General features: G+C 37.3%; 1 protein-coding gene across 3 annotated transcripts in view; it reads left to right on the top strand.

Moving 5' to 3' along the window:
• CDH13 (cadherin 13) overlaps positions 1-18,336 on the top strand; it is a 541,021-nt gene that overhangs the window by 81,026 nt on the left and 441,659 nt on the right. The window lies entirely within an intron of this gene.

The raw sequence follows: 18,336 nt of genomic DNA, 5'->3' as shown, positions 1-18,336 counted from the left end.
AAAATTTCATTAATATTAACAGAATTGGATAGTTTTATTTCATTTCTGCTTTGCGAAGTCTTATCGCCATGCTTGGCTCTGGGGGGGGAAAAAAGCAGTTTAATGTAATTTCTGGTCCCAATTTAATCTTTGCTAGTCTCAGATGGTCTTCTGCTCTCCCATCACAGTGCTTTAATATTGACCTACCTTAAAGATACTGACTTTATTGTTTTTTCCCTAGGCTTTTCACAGGCAGAAAGATGAATAGAAATTTTCTCCCTGACAAAATTTTTCTTTATCTTAACTGAAGACAGACCTTTCAACTTACTGATTTCTTGCTTCATTTATCCTTCAACTTAGTTAAAAATGGGTGTCTACTAATGAGTTAACTAAGCTAATAATTTCTAGCTCTTCAAGTCTTAATGTGTTACTGCACTAAGTTTTAGAATGAGTTAATATTATGGAGGTAAAGGTTATAAAGTATATTAGTCTTGTTGTAGTCTGTTAGCTGTAGTGCAATTTCCAGTGGAAACTTGAGTTAAATATGGTTATGTATGTATTTGTATGAAATCCTCCCTGAAGCTACTTTCTATAAGCACACAGACCACCTGCGTTTTTATAGCTGGCAACAGAACACTACTTCGAAATGGATGCTCTTGTCTCTGTCATAGCTGTGAAGGGAATTCATGCACATGTGCCCCTTTCAATGTCCAATAATCCTGGCAGCCTCTGGGATGTAGGATAAGGGAGCAGAAATGAAAGCCAAAAAAGAGAGAACCCATATCTAGGACATAGAAGCTAGCTAATGACAGAAGTAAATTACCAAGTGAAAAGCCATGGAGTTTAAGTAAAAATGAGTGGGATGGGATTCTGGCTCTGTCACAGATGACACTTTCATGAGGGGTTAGGATTTTGCCCTTGTAGGTTGGCAGGAGACTAAGCTGACTAGAGCAAGCTATGAAAAAAGAGCAATTATTCCTTCTTTACTCTCTTTTAACAGTTTGGTGAGCATGGAAACGATATGAACTATGTTAGTGAAACAAAGTAAATGCCAAAAAACACTGATGCGTTTATGTTGGATACAAAAGCATGTTGTCTGTGAGCTATTTGGGGGTGCTGAATATAGAACCATCAGACACACAACACTGTTGTGTAACATCATCTGTGAGCTTTCAGAGCAAGCATTAGATTTTTGTCCTCCCCCCTCTCCCAACTCCCATTTCTCCTTCCAGTCCTTGGTGGTGTGCTTCCCCCTTGGGCTAATCGATTTCACTGAGTTCTTCCTCTAGCTCTTTACCAGTTGATTAAACCCCCCCCCCCCCCCCCCCCAAAAAAAAAAAAAACCCAAAAACCCCAAACCAAAAAAACCCCAAACCAAACAACCCTGCAAGTGCTTTCTTGCCTCACTATGTGGGAATAAATTATAGCAGCAAACTCTTGCTTTTCAGGAACTTTTCTACTAGTAGATACCTATTGCCAGATCTACTGTGCCATTTTTTTCTGGATATTGGTTGTGTTTTGTTTGGTTTGTGGTTGTTTTTTTTTTTTTTTTAATTCATTTAAATAAAGTAATATAATAGTGGTTTCCCTGACATCTGATCAAACACTCTCATTCTGCATCTGCTCCATATAATATTTGTTCCTGTTGCTACTTGTCTTTCACTTCTGTGGCCAATGGATACAATAAGGGATTATAATTTTATTATTGGCAGAAGCAACATAACCATCTCATTTGCATTATAGCTTTGTTTTTAAAAATTTCTTTTGTCTCTTACAATGTACATCATAACTTTAAATTAGAATTTTTAAATTATGTCCTGTGTGGATTTGGAACCTAGTATCACATTGAGCATAAACCTCTTGCAAGGGTTTTATTGCTCAATTTTGTATATTAAGATTGATTTTATGTTAGTTACTAATGAAGCCTTTGCTGTTGTCAAGGCACTAATGAGTGCAAAAGGGAAAAGGTAACATGGTAGTATACATGAACTTACTGGAATGACACTCTTAATTGATGAGTTGCATTTCATCATGTATACAAGGCAATTCTTCTGGAAACTGTGGGTGGTAGGCTTGGTTTGCTTGCTGCTTCTTCAGTAATAAAGAACCTTCTATAGGTGCTAGAAATTACAGAACTAAAAATTGGGCTTGCTGAAAAGATCATAATGCCTGGATTTTTGCCTTGAGTATCTCTACATAAATACACTTATTTAATCTAATTGGAAAACAAAATACAATCTAGAGTTCCAAATTTTTAAATCTTGTATTGTTTAGATATTTCTTCCTTCTGTCCTTTAAAGAAAGCATGTCTTTAGGGGTGATGAATACATGTAAGAGCAATAATATATAAGGAAGTTACTGGTGTATTACAGATCTGGTATATAGATTTTAAATTGAGAATTCATCTAAGCTATATCTATTTTGTAACAGCTCAGGTAACAATCTGTGATTTAACATGCTGTTTAGAAAAAAATTCTTCTGAACAGCAGTGGAAAACTTGACTATTAGCACAGTTTATTGCTTTATCAGAATCTATGTAAAATAACTCAGAAGTGGAAAGAACAGATATTTGATTGATACTTGTTTTCCTACAAGTCATTGTGTTAGAGATTCCTCCACCAAATAAATTTGTGGTTTTTGCACCATGTTGTTGTGTATCTGTATTTAATAGGGTAACTTAGAAATAACATTTTACTAAAAAAATAAGTCTCTTACATTAAATCCTTGATGCTTCTTCCTATTAGATTCCAGTCTGAGTCACTTAGTATTTTCCCACTGCAGAGAAATAGACTTAAAGGAGGAAAGCTCTAAAATTGATCTCAGAAAAGGAGACTTGTTACGAGACTGCTATCATTAATTAGATTTTAACTGATATGTAGGGAGAGGGTGTAACAAGAAAACAAGAAGCTAAAACAGGCCTAGTATTTTAGAAACTTTGATGCTTCTGTCATGCTCTTATTTCTTGTATGCTCAAAGTGGTTACTGATGGTGCCTCAAACAGGAATTATTTGTCAGCATTTATACAGTACTTATTCAAGATTTCAAATCTCCTCAAAACACTTAAGTAAATCACAGAGCCTCCCTGCTATGGATGTTAATTGTATTGTTTTCACTTACAGATGGGGGAACATAGGGAGGTTAAGTGGTTTGCCCATGGTGTGTGGTCCAAATTTGCCTCTTGGCTTGGATTAGAATCGAGGAAGGGAAATCCGTATCACAGTGACAGGGAACACTGGGACTAACCAACACATCTAGGATCACAGGCTGGAGCCTGCTTATGTGTTCTCCACTAAAATGGCAATACAAAATAAGTGAAATACAGGTGAAAGCATTCATAAATTAAAATGAGGTACCAAATAACCCAATTTGCTGTGCCTTCTGGTCTGCTTTTGGCTCAGTTCCTAATCTTGTTTCTCACAAGAGAAACTCCTACTGTGAATGGCTGCTTCTTAATAATAGAATACTACTTTACTGATGAATATTTGTTGGACACTTAGTCTAATTATGGTTTCTCACAGCTTCTTTAATTGCTATAATATGAGGTTTAACTTAAAATATTTCAGATGAGTTTAGCGATGCTTTGCAACTTAATTCTGTACATGGAGCACAGCAGCTGACTGTTGGGAGGGAGGAAAACAGTCCTTCCTGAACCCAGGACACATGTTTTTTAATTATAAGATATGTTAGCATTTTTGTTTCTGAATCAAAAGATGTAATACGGAGGATTTACAGAAGCTAGGAACTCTGAAACCTCAGCCTAGGGAATAGCTGCAGTGAACATGATTAACTGGATAAAGGGGAGCTCTATGTAGTGCAACTGAGGATGTTAGTGTTTACTTACTAATTGAAATTGGAGAGACAGAATTAAAAGCTTATGATTAGTAAGGCATGCCAATATCTTTAAGGACTAGCTACTGTCTTTTCAAATGAATGTGCAGAGGAACACTGGGTTGTTATTCTTGGTGACAAATTATCCTATTTCTTCTACGTCATTTGTGTTAAAAAGAAAAAGGTGAAATATGAAGACAAGCCTTTTGAAGAAATTAGTCACTAATTTTTTCTTTCCAGAATGTCACATTTTAAAACAGGTTAGATTGCATTCATATTTGTTGAATATCTCGGTGGAAAGTACAAAAATACTTGCATTGGACTTTTGGTAGTAAATGTAAGCATATTAGTAGAGTATTAATGAATGATACCGGGTAAACATAAAGTGGAGGATTCACTAGTAATGTGACCTGTCAGCTGTATTTCTCAGTTCTCCATCCGTACATGTCCAGTGCTATTTTCAAATGTCACACCTTAATTTCTTCTCCTTTCACATGGAAATGCTTAAGAGCAGAGCATGTTCTTGACTATTGAGAACGATAACTCCATTAATCAAATTTAAAAAAAAAAAAACCCAGGTTTCTGTGTATCACTCCTGTTTAAATTGGGAATGATGTCCCTGAAGTCCAACCTGAATTTCCTACTTGATATACTTAATATTTACAATGAACTTGAACCAGAAGCTGTTAAGCACACTGTATCTATGCTACAGAGGACTTGAATGCTTGCTCGACATGAAGTTTGATAAGTCAAATGCTGTGGGAATAAATCCTTATCTTTCATGGACTCGGAAACCTTTTAGAATTTGTTCTCCTTCTTTGAAATAATTTATTTCAATTTACTGAAGTATAAGTATGTAGCTTCTGAAATGCTCATGCTTTATAGTACGTAGTAAGACATGGGAATTTGATTATGGAAAAAGGTTCTCTTACAATATTTAAAAATGAAAAACTAGGCTTCTGATTTTGTATAATGCTGATTTATTTTGAAGTTTAATGCTTTGTGCTTTCAGCCTTGCAAACTGTTTCTTATTTAGGAGATGAAAGATTTTGTAAAGTATAAAATTCTTGTATAATTTAAACTGCCTGATAATGTACTATAGCCTCCCAGAATTCAGTCCCAAACATGAAGCATTGATTAAAAAAAGGCATTTAAATAATTTAAAATTGTACAATGTTGAGCATGATTAGAACCCCAATCATTTTCAAATAAAAGTACCTATAAAAAATTGAAGCAGTTGAATAATTTCAAATTGCTTTATACTGTGCAAGCACAGAACCCCAATCACTTCCAGGCTGAAGCACTTTTAAAAGAAAAAAAAAAAAAAGTGCTCCAGTAAATTTAAATTGCTGTGTACAAGGAAAAGGGCCTTTAAATTATTGGATACTTTAATTTTTTTCTTTAAGATTTCTTATTTTTATGTACAACTCAGGCAGCTTTACTTTTGTCAAAATGAACCAAAAAATCTGATTATATAAACTTCCAAAAAAATAAACTAACCCCTCTTACAAATAGTAATGGTAGGACATTCTGTGATCAAATGCATATATCCTGGTGTACGCATTCTCAGCACTTTGTTGAGCTGTCAGCTCAGGCAAAAATAAAATATAACATCATAAAGGAAATAGCTTAAATGCTAGAATTCTTCCTGTCTCTTGGATAAAAAAAAATAGACTTCTTCAGATCCCCCAAATATGAATTATGTTAGACCTTTTTACCTGGTCAGTCTAGACACATCCAAAAGTATGTCCTTACATGCTTTCTGTCCAGGAATTTTAAACAAAGAAGTGCCTCTGACCTGTTTAAACTATAGTGATAATATTAATGTTTAGATGCAGATATAGGTTGCAAGATCCAAGGCAGAGATTCATATTTTTCACAATTTTTCATATGTTTATTGCTTGTGTCTGTTGCCTGTTGAATCTCATGTGGATCAGAGGATAGACTTGGTAAATACAGGTAATTATAGAACTAATAAATATACTGAAAGTGCTGTTTACAGTGTTAAGTGGGGAGGCTGCAATAACACATTGAGTTTCCTAACCACCACAGAAACCTAACCTGATTTAAACTATGGATTTCAAAAACAAATGTTTGGGTTTTTTTGTAGAGGTTTCATCATGGAGTTTGTGGGGTACAACCATACGTGTGTCTTTATGCCTCAGGGCTGACAGCTGTCCCGTCATGTAAGAAAAAAAAAACGTTATGTTCTCATGGGTACAGATAACTCTGTGGTGATTGTTTCTACAAATAACCAAAAAAAGCCCTGAAATATTTAACGATTAACTTGCAATATTTCCCAGCAGCATCATTCCTTGATGGTTGAAAGAAAGTTCTGCTGTAAGGAAGTAAGACATAGGTATTCAATAGGGTGTTACCAAGGCATTTTCTAGTACTCATGAGATCTCATTCTCAACATGTCAGGATTTTCTTTGACTTTCTAATACGTGTGGGGTCAATAGCTGTATCTTTTATGTAAAAGATTTCGTTCAGTTTTTAAATGGCAAGCAATTATAAGGGAGAGGGTTATAGACCAAGGTCTTGGTTTCATATTATTTATGTTCTAATTAATTTACCAGACTGATTCTGCCCCCCCCCCACCCCCGCCACATACACACACTTTGGCTACTAAGTGTTGATCTTTAATAGTTATCATGTTCCTAGCATTAATGGGTTTTATTTCTTTGGAAAGGTCATTCCTGATGTAATGTCACTGTTAACACAAGGGAGTCTGTAAGCTTTAGAGATTTTGCTTTATTGTGATGTGCTCAAAAGTGTTCAACTACTTGCTGTCTTTCCCCTGGGGCATGCTTTCTCTAAACTCAGAAGAGTTAGTACAAGTTATTTTAAATTTTTGACTGTGTTCTTGCAATTCATTAAAAATACTCCTCAAGTAGCAGCTGGCACTGCCCAAAAGACCTGTCTTTTTTTTTTTTTTTTATCCTTTTCTATTTATTTCTGGATGACTCTAGGAGCTTGAAAATTAGTGCCTATTGGAAATAAATGCACAAGCTCTTGACTGGTAATATGAGCAGTGATACAACAACTTGGGTTGTATCAGTTAAATGAATTAAAAATATGTATGGTAACTAGCCTACTAATAATAAGGCACAGTTAATGCTCTTTAGTAAGAGAAAGTAAAATCACTTGAAAACCAGCATTGAACAAGGAAATATAACAGTGTGTAAATAATTTTAATAATCAGTTTTGGAATTGAATTCTAGGCTGAAATAATGTTAAATTATACTGTAAATGCTCTGTATCTATCAAACAGTCCTTGTTAAAACAACTTAGTTATACATATATTTAAATATATATGTGCAGTATAGGAATATATATATATTGCATATATATTTCTCCATTTCATTCAAGTCTCGTTCTTCCACTGTTGTAGTTATTTCCAAGTTGATCAGTTATTGTCTGTTAAAACTCTGATAACTTCTTGCAGTAGTTGATCAGCTATCAAGATTAACTGGGGATAGTGGTGCTTTATTTTGACAGGCGTACATGATGGGGGTGACAAAAGGACTTCACTGAATTTTCTGCAGCGTAATTATGTAGCTCAGTTTAACAGGTTGATCATCTATGATCTATAGAAGCATGTCCTTTAAGAAGGTCGACTAGGCAGGTAACAGCTAATCTACTTCCATTTTCATTCCTGGAATTTCTGTTCTATTGGTTGTGAGATAAAGGTAAAATAGATTACCTATGTCTAAGTGTGGTGTACTGTGTAGGATAACTGACTGCAATTCCAATGACTTCAGTCTGTACATTTAATAAAGGCTTAAATTACCTCCTTTTTTTTTTTTTGGTGGACTATATTTATTCACTACACTGTTTTAAGGCTTTTTTCTATCCTGTGTGCAAAAGTCAGCATATAGGTGAGCATTTCTGGTTTGTATTTTGTTTAATACTTTGCTGATTTCTAAGCTCAGTTCCGTCTCCTGTAGGCATATTATGTGCATGATGTAACAATATTCTGTCATCTTAGTTAAAAAGAGATTTCTTAGACTTATTTTACATCCTGAAATTATTTATGACCCTAAACTTTACCAACTAGAATGAAAACTGGCTTATACCTCCATTTCCAGGAAATATTAAATAGGACAAGCAGAAGTAGTACTGTATGCCACCATGTATGACTTACATAGTTTTTTGGTCTGGTTTTCTGAGATTGTATAAGCCTTATTCTCTTACTGCTTAACCATGTTTTTCATGATTCCCTCTTGTAACACTTGAAACCACTGGGTAGTTTCAGTTATAGTTGGTAGGCTGAGCTGTAAGTGTCAAGTTCGTAGCAGTTTCATGAAAATGGGAAGTTGACATTACCCACTGAAAGAAAGATTGATGTGATTACCAGGCCTTGTCCTTACTAAAAGAATCCACCTGTGAGCTTGGTTTTTTAAACAGAAATCAATAGAAAGCCAGTCTTCAGAACTATTTATTTTAACACTATCATACTACTATTGCTCAGTACAATTTGTAAATTTTTTCTTTTCAAAAAAAAAACCAAAACCCCCAAAACCCCAACCACGTGATATGCAGATAACTTTGTGCAAAAAATAGTCTATAGCTTGTTCTACAGAATATATTATCCTCTTCCTGTTCGTTGTGGTTTAAGCCCAGCTGGCCACAAAGCACCATGAGGCCACTTGCTCACTCCTCTGCCCCTGTGGGATAGGCAGGAGAAAATATAATGAGACGCTCGTGGGTCGAGACAAGGACAGGGAGGGATCACTTGCCAGTTATAGTCATGGGTAAAACAGACTTGACTTGGGGAAAATAAAAACCCTAATCAATTTAATTTGTTACCAATCAAAGCAGGATAATAAGAAGTAAAACGAAATCTTAAAACACCTTCCCCCCCACCCTGGGCACACCTCCACTCCTGGATTTCTCTCCCTCCTCCCCCCTAGCAGCACAGGGGGACGGGGAATGGAGGTTGGGGTCAGTTCATCACGCGTTGTCTCTGCCGCTCCTTCCTCCTCAGGGGGAGGACTCCTCATACTCGTCCCCTGCTCTAGCATGAGGTCCCTCCCACGGGCTCCAGTTCTTCATGAACTGCTCCAGTTCTTCATGAACTGCTCCAGCGTGGGTCCCTTCCACGGGCTGCAGTCCTTCAGGCACAGGTCACTCCAGCATGGGCTTTCCCATGGAGTCACAGCCATCTTCGGGGGCATCCAACTGCTCCACTGTGGGGTCCTCCCTGGGCTGCAGGTGGAGATCTGCTCCACTGTGGACCTCCACGGGCTGCAGGGGGACAGCCTGCCGTCTCACCACAGGCTGTAGGGGCATCCCCTCCTCCAGCGCACCTCCTCCTCCTTTGCTGACCTTGGTGTCTGCATAGGGGTTTCTCTCACGTTCCACTCCCCTCTCTGCTGCAGGTTTTTTCCCTTCTTAAATATGTTATCACAGAGGCACTACCACTGTTGCTGATGGGCTTGGCCTTGGCCAGAGGCAGGTCTGAATTGGAGCTGCGGAAGCTTCTAGCAGCTTCTCACAGCAGCCACCCCTGTAGCCACCTCCTTTGCTACCAAAATCCCACCATACAAAGCCAATACACGGTTAAAGTCAAATAAAAGCATGTCAAAATCGGTAGACAGGTTTGCATTGGGCTTCTTGCCTTGCAGCAATTTCTCAGTTTTTATTACGAGTCTTTGGATGTTAGGCTTTTTTTTTTTTCTTCCCCTAATACCCTTGCTGGAATTGAGGGATTTACTTGTATTCATTTTTTAAAAATCTTGCATTCGTGACTGTTTAGGAGAAGGTCAGAAAAATGTTCAACAAATGTTTTCCTGAAGTTGAGAAACAGACATTTTCACTTGTCCTTATACTTTCAAGTTCTGGGGGCTGGTTCCTCTTTTTGTAACATTTCAAGGCGATAGCACTGTGTATGTGTTTAATACTCAAACCTATGCTATTTGAAAGATTGTTTTCAGTAAGCTCATTTTTGATTTTAGCTTGCCATGCAAAAGACAGATGTTTATTGTTATGCTAAGTTCAGTTTTGTGGTGCAGTAATAATTGCTTTATACTATAACTTTGTGGAATATCAAGAAAACACTAGGTGGAAGGTTGTACTTTTTTTGATAATGATCACGCTGTTGGGAAATTAAGCATGTATCATATTCCTTATAGTTTCCAGGCCTCCTATCCAAAGCCCACTATCTGCTGTGAGAAATATGATTTTAATTTTTTCTCTAATGGCTTTTGTCACATCAGTGTTTTCCTGTGTAGAATAATGACTTTGCCCCATGCAACTGCATGTGAAGGGTAATAAATAAGTTTAAACAATTCTTGATTTATTTCCTTTTTTTTTAAAAAAAACCCCAGAGATCCATATTTTCATTCATCTAAGTGTTTCATGAAGTCACTACTGCTGGAAAATAGGATCAACCTGTTTATTTCAATAGGTGATAAATAACTAAAATGTTTGGTATAAGCAGATCTTTGAACAGGTTATTGCTGTAATGCAGTTTAGGTTTTGGTAATTCCATACCTTGCAGCATAACCAGATCAGAACTCTGATTTTCAATGTTTCTTCTTTATGCCTCTTTCACTAGTACAAGACTGCTATTGAATGGCTCATTTGCATTATTCTGTGCCCTGTTAAATGAATTTATTATACAGCTTCTCTAAATAGGCTAACCAGTTGTAATCTCATTCTAGTGGTGGATGGGTTTCAGCAAAATATGATTGCTTTTTTCATAATGCCTAAAAATAAACAAAAAAACCCAAACAACCTTGGAGCCCAACCAGTCCTTTTGTCTAATGTATCTTGTTTGTTAAATAGTGTTATTAATCATGACGGGTAGGTATTTACTTGTTAAATAGTTGAGTAGTTTAAAATATTACTTACTTGGAGCACAAGTAACACACTTTGGCCTCTGTTATTAATCATTGAAATACTGCTGTGACCAGCAGGTTGAGGGAGGTGTTCTCCCCCTTTACTCTGCTCCGGTGAGACCCTACCTGCAGTACTGTGTTCAGTTCTGGGGCCCCCAAAATAAGAAGGACATGGACCTGTTGGAGTGAATCCAGAGGAGGGCCATGAAAATGATCAGAGGGCTGGAACACCTCTCCGATGAAGACAGGCTGAGAGAGTTGGGGTTGTTCAGCCTGGAGAAGGGAGACCTTACAGTGGCCTTCCAGTACTTAAAGGGGGCCTCCAGGAAAGATGGGGAGAGACTCTTTATTATGGAGTATAGCAATAAGATGATGGGTAACGATTTTAAACTGAAAGAGGATAGATTTAGATTAGATGTAAGGAAGAAGTTCTTCACTGTGAGGGTGGTGAGGCATGGGCACAGGTTGCCCAGAGAGGCTGTGGATGCTCCATCCCTGGAGGTGTTCAAGGCCAGGTCGGATGGGGCTTTGAGCAACCTGGTCTAGCAGAAGGTGTCCCTGCCCACGGCAGGGGGGTTGGAACTAGGTCATCTTTAAGGTCCCTTCCAACCCAAACCATTCTATGATTCATGAACCAAGAGGTTTGTTATTGTCTGGATTACAAAAATCTGAACAACGTTCAGATCCTGCACTCTGAGCCATATGGGTACAAGCCATCTTGAGCCTGGAAGCTATCATCTATTGGCAAATCCTGAGTATCAGCTAATAAGCTCTATTGAGTGGAAAGGTTAAGCTTGGGCTCTGTGCTGTAAGATGTCTGCCACTTGTGAGCAGAGTTGGTTCCCATCTGGTCAGAAAGGGCATAGATTTAGCAATGCATGAGGGTTTGCATCTGTGTTTGTATTTGATAAAGATTAATCCTGACTCTGTTTGCAAAAGCTGCTTAACATTGTTGTAGCTAAATGGAGGCAATATCTCCACTGATGTCAAATTTTTCAGCTCTTTGTGTGTTAATTTTAGATTGATTGTGTTCCATCAGTATGACAAGACTTTAAAAAAAAAAAAGTAGAATTTAGGAAGCATTAGGCAACAGATTTCAGGCTTAAGGAAATATTAATATCACTTACCAGGCCCTGGAGAATGCTTATCTGGAATTCTTTGTGTATTTTGCACATGTGCAAACTTAAGCAGGCACAATGAAAGGTTACTGAGATGATCAAAGGAATGTATCCTTATAGAAGGAGATTGAAAGAGCTTGGTTTGTCTAGCCTAATAAATTGAAGACTTAAAGAGGAGAAAGGTTAATTAAGTTATGAGACAAGACTTGTACAAGAATAAATGGCTGTAAATTGACCATGAACAAATTTATTCTGAAAGCTATGAAATAACCATCAGAATAAGGGTCCAGAATTGTGGAATGCAGGAAGAATTATTTATGATCAGGATCAAGTGATCAGGCCAGGAGACTATGTTGTGCCTGCTTGTGACACCAGAGGTGGTTCCTTTGAGGCCTGTATAAGGCTTTTCTGGGTTCCCAAGTCAAGGGAACGCTAAGCTAGCTCAAGTTCTGATGCATGGAAGATATGTGTTAGTAAGAGTTTATTAAAAAACCTTAATTTTAGGGTGCAGTTTCATGGCAGCTTAATCAGACTGATGCAGACTGTGACGGTCCTGCATCTGACCATGTTTTTCTAGCTACGCTATTCTGTGAGTACTGGTTTTCGCAGAGCTACCCCGTGACTTGATTCAGGGAGCTGATGTGACTGGAAGAAGAGCAGAAGTGACTGGTTTCCAGGCAGGTCAGCGCCTGGGGTGAGAAGAATCATCACAACTCTGGCTTCAAATGGGTGTGCTGTGGAAGTGCTCCTATGCTTTCTAGTACGCTTCTCATATTATCCTTCTTTGCCCTAAGCAGTGTGGACTCTAGAGTTGCTTTGGGCTCTGAACTGACCTTGGGGTCATATCTTAACAAACTGATAGTGCCTCTTCCAGACATCCTGAATTTCAGAAAGAAAGTAGCTGTCTGTTCAGACACTAGTGCTGGCAAATTGCTTCTTGAATAACTTAACATTCCCAGTGTCGTGGAAGATGCACACTTTTTACTGAATATGTGATAAAATTCTTATAATAAACATACATTCACAAGGAAAGTGCTCATAAAAAGAAAGCTCCTGTGCTAGATAGTCCCACAAAAGAGTTTGTCATATTTTGTTTCCAGTTAATGGATGCCTACTGCAGTCACACCGCTTAGTGACAGGAGAACTGAATTCATTTGAGCCAATAAAGTCATTCTAATTAGCATTTTCATAGCCCACTCTTCAGTACTCCAAGTGTGACTTTCACTTTTAGGACAGAGCTATGCAGTAAATGGATATGTAGGTCCTTTTAAAAGAATATTTGTCATCCTTGAAGAATCTTAGTGCCAAATCTTAATAGCATTTCTTACAAAAATGACTGGAATTCACTATCAGATTTAGAGGTAGAGCTGTAGAGATTGTAAATACTCTTTTTCTGAACCTTTTTCCTGATAAGAGACATTAAAGCCTAAAATAGTGAAAACTTTCCTTCCAAAATGAAAATATTGAATAAAAAATTCCCCAAATTATAGTGCTCTAGAAATGAAATTAATGCAAAAGAACTGTGTGTTTTATTTAGTCACTTTCAGAGATAAATAATTCAACATACCTTTATGCAATGTTAAAATACCCTTGTTAATTATGCCAATCAGAGGATAATTTATTCAGGCTTTTGAGTTTTTTTTCTGTTCCAATTGATGTTAAAAAAAATACAGAAGACAAGGAGAACTTCGTGTCCAGTCTGTATGTGATTTGATGACAAAATTGGCTTAGGATTTGCTGACACTCTAATTGGAGTCTGCATAATGCAGAAGCAGAACCTTACTTAAAGCAGTGCTGTCTTTATTCTGCTTAAGTATCCCTCTGTTATTTCATTTAAATAACTCATTTAAATCTTGAGGAAAAACCTAAAATCAATGAATAGTTCTTACTGACTTCAGTGGAGGCAAGATTTCATCATCTCTGTGCAAATCGTTGTGACTATGTACTGCTTATTACTTGTTTTTCTTCTCTGATGGCTTCCTCCCTATCCATTTTTGTGGGTCTAGTGTTGCAGCACCTGAAGATAGAAAGGGTTTTAAGATTCAAAGATCTTGATCTGCATGATAAAAATATTTTGTCATGTGCAATTTAATTCAGTGTTGGCAGTTCTCATTATTCTGATTACTTTTTTTCCTCTCGGTTCTCAGCTTTTAGGATCACCGTATTTTATATGAAAATCTGAAGTTTTCATATGCAAAAAGCAAATTTCTAGTTCTCATGTTTCCAGAAGCTTGGAAGCATAAATTTTCAGTACTGACTTCCAAGTAAATGAGTCAAATAAGAAAGAAACCCCCAAACCATGCTTCTAAGCCCCACACCCCACCCCAATCTCCAAACAAACAAAAAAACCCAACCAAACCCCTCATTTCTCAGTGACTCATGATTTTTGAACTTTTGAGATTATTACTAAAAATGAGTGTGATTTATGTTTTAGCTCTTCTTTTGGGGAGTTTTATGTTGGTTTGTGTTTCAAATTACTCTCCTGAAGTCAAAGGCAGAATGTGGTCCTACAGAACATTGCCCCCTGAAATGAGATTTGTTAGCATTTATTGTGTGCAAAATTCATGTCTGGGCAGATGGTTTTCACAGGTGTTTACACCATTTTCATATCTAATTAAATAAAGCCTTGCACAAGGATGACTTTCACACCATAAGAATGTGTGTGAAATGCAATTAATATTCTGAAGCTTGCATTTTTGTGGTAGTTGATCTCATACAGGTAGGGCTAATGAAGATATGAGAGTGTTTACAGTAAAAGGTGAGAAAACTCATTTCTAGAGTGAGGATGTGGCCGATCAAACCTGAATGGAGTTGCTTCATGTGCTGAAATTGGGTGAGTCAAAAAGGATGTAAAGATTTTGAAATTCTTTGGAAGGTCATTTCAGAGACTAACTTTCAGTCACCAGCAGAGATGGTAGAAGAACTCTGGTTTTTGAGATGTGGTAATACCCAAAGGTACTTTAACATCAGGGGCTTTATTAATTTCCTCGGCAGTATGGTATAAAATTGCCATCCTCTTTTGCTTTCCAATCCGTGTTCTATGTGAGTAGCTCTCCGTGCAAATGTTGGGGTTGGTCAAGGTCACCAGCATGTGTGTGCTGTTTTATTAACAACACCAAAAAAAAAAAGGTGTTTCATAGGCTCGATACCTCATCAGAAGTATAGTTCTAGCCCAGTGACCAAACTAGCACAGGAATTATCTGAGCTAGTGACATTTCCTTATAGTGGCTGGTAATTCAGAAATTCAGAAAGACAAATTGTCAGGATATTAAAAATGAGTCTTCACTCTATGCATTTCTGAAAAGCAGTAAATTATGAAAAAGTTTGATTCTGCTTGTCAGTGAACACAGGATCTGTAGGTCTGAGTAGTCACGTCTCCCTGGCTTGCTTTTCAGACTTCTATCCCTTTAGATTTTCATGAGCAAATGATGTTTGCTGCATAATTGTCATAGTCTTTCAAGAATGCGGCTTTTTTCTTAGTAGTGGCTGAAAGATCCTTTTGTACTAATTGTCCAGTACTAACTTGACTAGATGTGTGAACAATATTTATATATTCCGAATTCTACATACATGACATTTAAACTTTATTTTCAGTGTATTTACCTGAAGTCTTTCTTTAAACAGCTATCAGCCCGTAAGCCCTTTTATTATATCTAAAAATATGAAATCTACCTGGTGCTTAAATTCAGAGTGTATTCTGCTTTGAACAATATTCTCTTTGCCTTCAATATATATCTGCTTGGCTTACTTTTTCAAGGTGTGTTTAAAGACTTTTTTCCCCAAAGTGAAGAACCTCAACAAAAATTATTTTAATGAGATAGACATTTAGTTCAACAAAAGAAGTTTCTTCATGAGAAAAATAAATTAAAAGAATAATTGTGCTTTTAGAAGATAATTAATTAAAAACTCTTGGTGTGGTGACAAATTTAACATCTTGTCTGACATGTCGAGAAGAAGAAAGTGCCTGGAATTGCACAAGTAGAATAAAATGTTCCATTTCACAGCAAGGCCAAGCCTGAGTCTTGTAATTATTTCAAAGGGAGTAAAGGTCATTTTCTATTTGCTACATCTGTATTATGTGAGGCTTCTGTACCAGGCTTACAGAAGTTAACTCGTGACCTATTTAGATTGCCCAGATTTCAAAGTCAACTTATACTGTCGCAAATCTGATAAAGTAGACGTATTCCCTTCTCTAAGTACTGACATAGATGATGTTCAAAGCAGGCTTTTTATTTATAGCTCTAAGACAAGAGTTTCAACTTTAAGATGCCAGCAGCTGGGATAGCAGAACATGATTTACCTCTTACTTGCTGTGTTAATCCTTTAGGGGAAAGACTTGTTTGTAGTTAAATTTTCAGCATATAATGCTTGGGCTATTTTTCAGGTGTGAACTTGTTATATAACCTTGCTTCAGTTGTTGCTTGCATGTTGAGATCAGAAGAAATTTCCTTCTGCTGTGATTGCATTTTTATGCATATTAATTCAGTAACACCATAAGTCAGAAAAGCAGGTACTTTAAAAACGCACCTGTGCACACTGAAAATGTGTGCAGAAAATGCATGTGTGTCTTTCTGTGCATGTGACCATTTAAATGCATATAAGGCTCCCTTTATAATCAGTAATCAAGTTTTATGGACAATTTTGAGGGCAGGCTCTGGATATGTCAGTTCACGTTTGCAGATGTCTCATACTGGAAGACTGAAGGGAACACGTCCAATTCTCAACCCCTATAGAGTCCAGAATTTCCAATAAAATCAATATATCAATAATTGAATGAGGGATTAGGCACTATGTTTTTAAGCTTTTGTAAGAAAAGCAGCAGTTACATCAATATATAGAAGTGAAGAGTAGTCAAGTGTATTGCACCCTGCTTGGTGTATTACTTTAAACCTTTCTCTCTTGGTTAACCCTTCAAAAGAACCAACATAGAGCAGGTCAGGACGGAAGGCAAAGGTGTCTATCTGCTGCATTTGACTACCACCACCTTAATTGTCATGAAATACTCTGGCTGTTTCTCACAGCCTGCTGGCACTTCTAGCCAAGCTTTTATAGCAAATGTCAGTGACATGAAACAAATGATCCAGCAGTTGGCTTCAATAAGAACTAGTGCAGACCAGGTGGGATATTGCTGCCTTTGGTTTTTATAAATGGGATCACATAAAACTTACAGTGAGTGTGAAGTGCATGAAGGAAGAGAGCAGATAATGTATTGCACTGATTTAGCCAATGGCCTATAAGTGGTGGTTAAGAGGGAAACAGGCAGATGTTAAAATTTTGCAGGACATCTCTCTAGGATCAGGATTGGCATACCTAGGTGATAATGTGGTGGAGGTAGAACTGAGAGATGTGAGATCCTGCTGTTGGGTTGGGAGAAGTGAGAGTACAGTTTGTTACCTGAGCTGGTGAAGGAGAAAGGAGCCCTTGGTGTTCACCTGTGTGGTATAGGGCAGAAATTGTCCTCACTTTACAGCTGAAGAGCTTTATTTGTAAAATTGTAATCACGTGTTGAGGATGCCTTGAGTAAATAGACCCATTTTTGCAGGGCCACTTGAATTTTGGAGCATTGGTCATTCAGAACCACTGCATTTGACTATCTTCTTGGTCGCTATGTGTGCCCTCTCTATTTGATTTTTTCTTTGGCTGTCCAACAAACAGCAGATTGGCCATAATAACTTTGAGATCAGAGTACTCTGTACACCAGCTGAAAGTCAGGTTTTGAAAAACACCTTTGGAGGTTCTGAAGCAGAAGATACTTTTGAAAATGTGGTTACATATATATAGGTTGAAAAATACAGATTTGGCTTTTCCTACTCTTGAACTTGCCTCCTTTTGTCTCACTTTAACCTCTCTTTAAGCTTTTAAAGTTTAGATGTTTTTTTTTTTTCTTGCTGTCTCTTTCTTGGACGTTCTTACCCCCATGCTCTCATTTAAAAGCTGCCAAGAAAAATAGCCGTTCAGGCTGTTGTCTCTATTCAGGGATAGAACACAAACATTCAGAGACTGAGATTAGCATTGTACCTATTTCAAGTCAATTTTATTTTGCTTTTAAGCTTCCTCCTTTGCTAAGGTGTTCCCGTGGTGACAGGGAACTTTGGTGGTGTAAACTGTATTCAACTTTAACCTTCAGATCCACCTCCACTATGATGCACACATTTCATTTTCAGTCTTCCCTTGGTGTAAATAAGCTTTTGGTTACAGGGAAAATGGACAAACTGTGGCTTGGGGGGGGCAGGGGGGAAGGCAACAGTTTACATTTGTTAGCAAAGAAGTTCTTTTATAAAGGAAACATCTGTGATGTGAAACTTCACCCCTGAATAAAGAATTCCTTCTGTAACTTGGTGATCAACTTTGTGAAACTAGGTTTGCAGACCCTAATATATCAATTATTTAAATCACCTTAAAAGTGCTTAATTTAAGCATATATTTAAGCCTAGCTGTATTCACCTGTGATTTTTAGGAGCAACATTACATCCTATGTTTTCATGAAGACCAATAATATCCTTTATTGATAATCAGAACTGAACTTAACCCTGAAAGCTACTATTTTGTGACTTCCATGCTAGCCC

This window comes from Harpia harpyja, chromosome 9 (genome assembly GCF_026419915.1).
Source record: "Harpia harpyja isolate bHarHar1 chromosome 9, bHarHar1 primary haplotype, whole genome shotgun sequence".
Taxonomy (NCBI): Eukaryota; Metazoa; Chordata; class Aves; order Accipitriformes; family Accipitridae; genus Harpia; species Harpia harpyja.
Note: the sequence above shows the minus strand (reverse complement) of the source record. Positions and strands in the feature narration are given on the sequence as shown.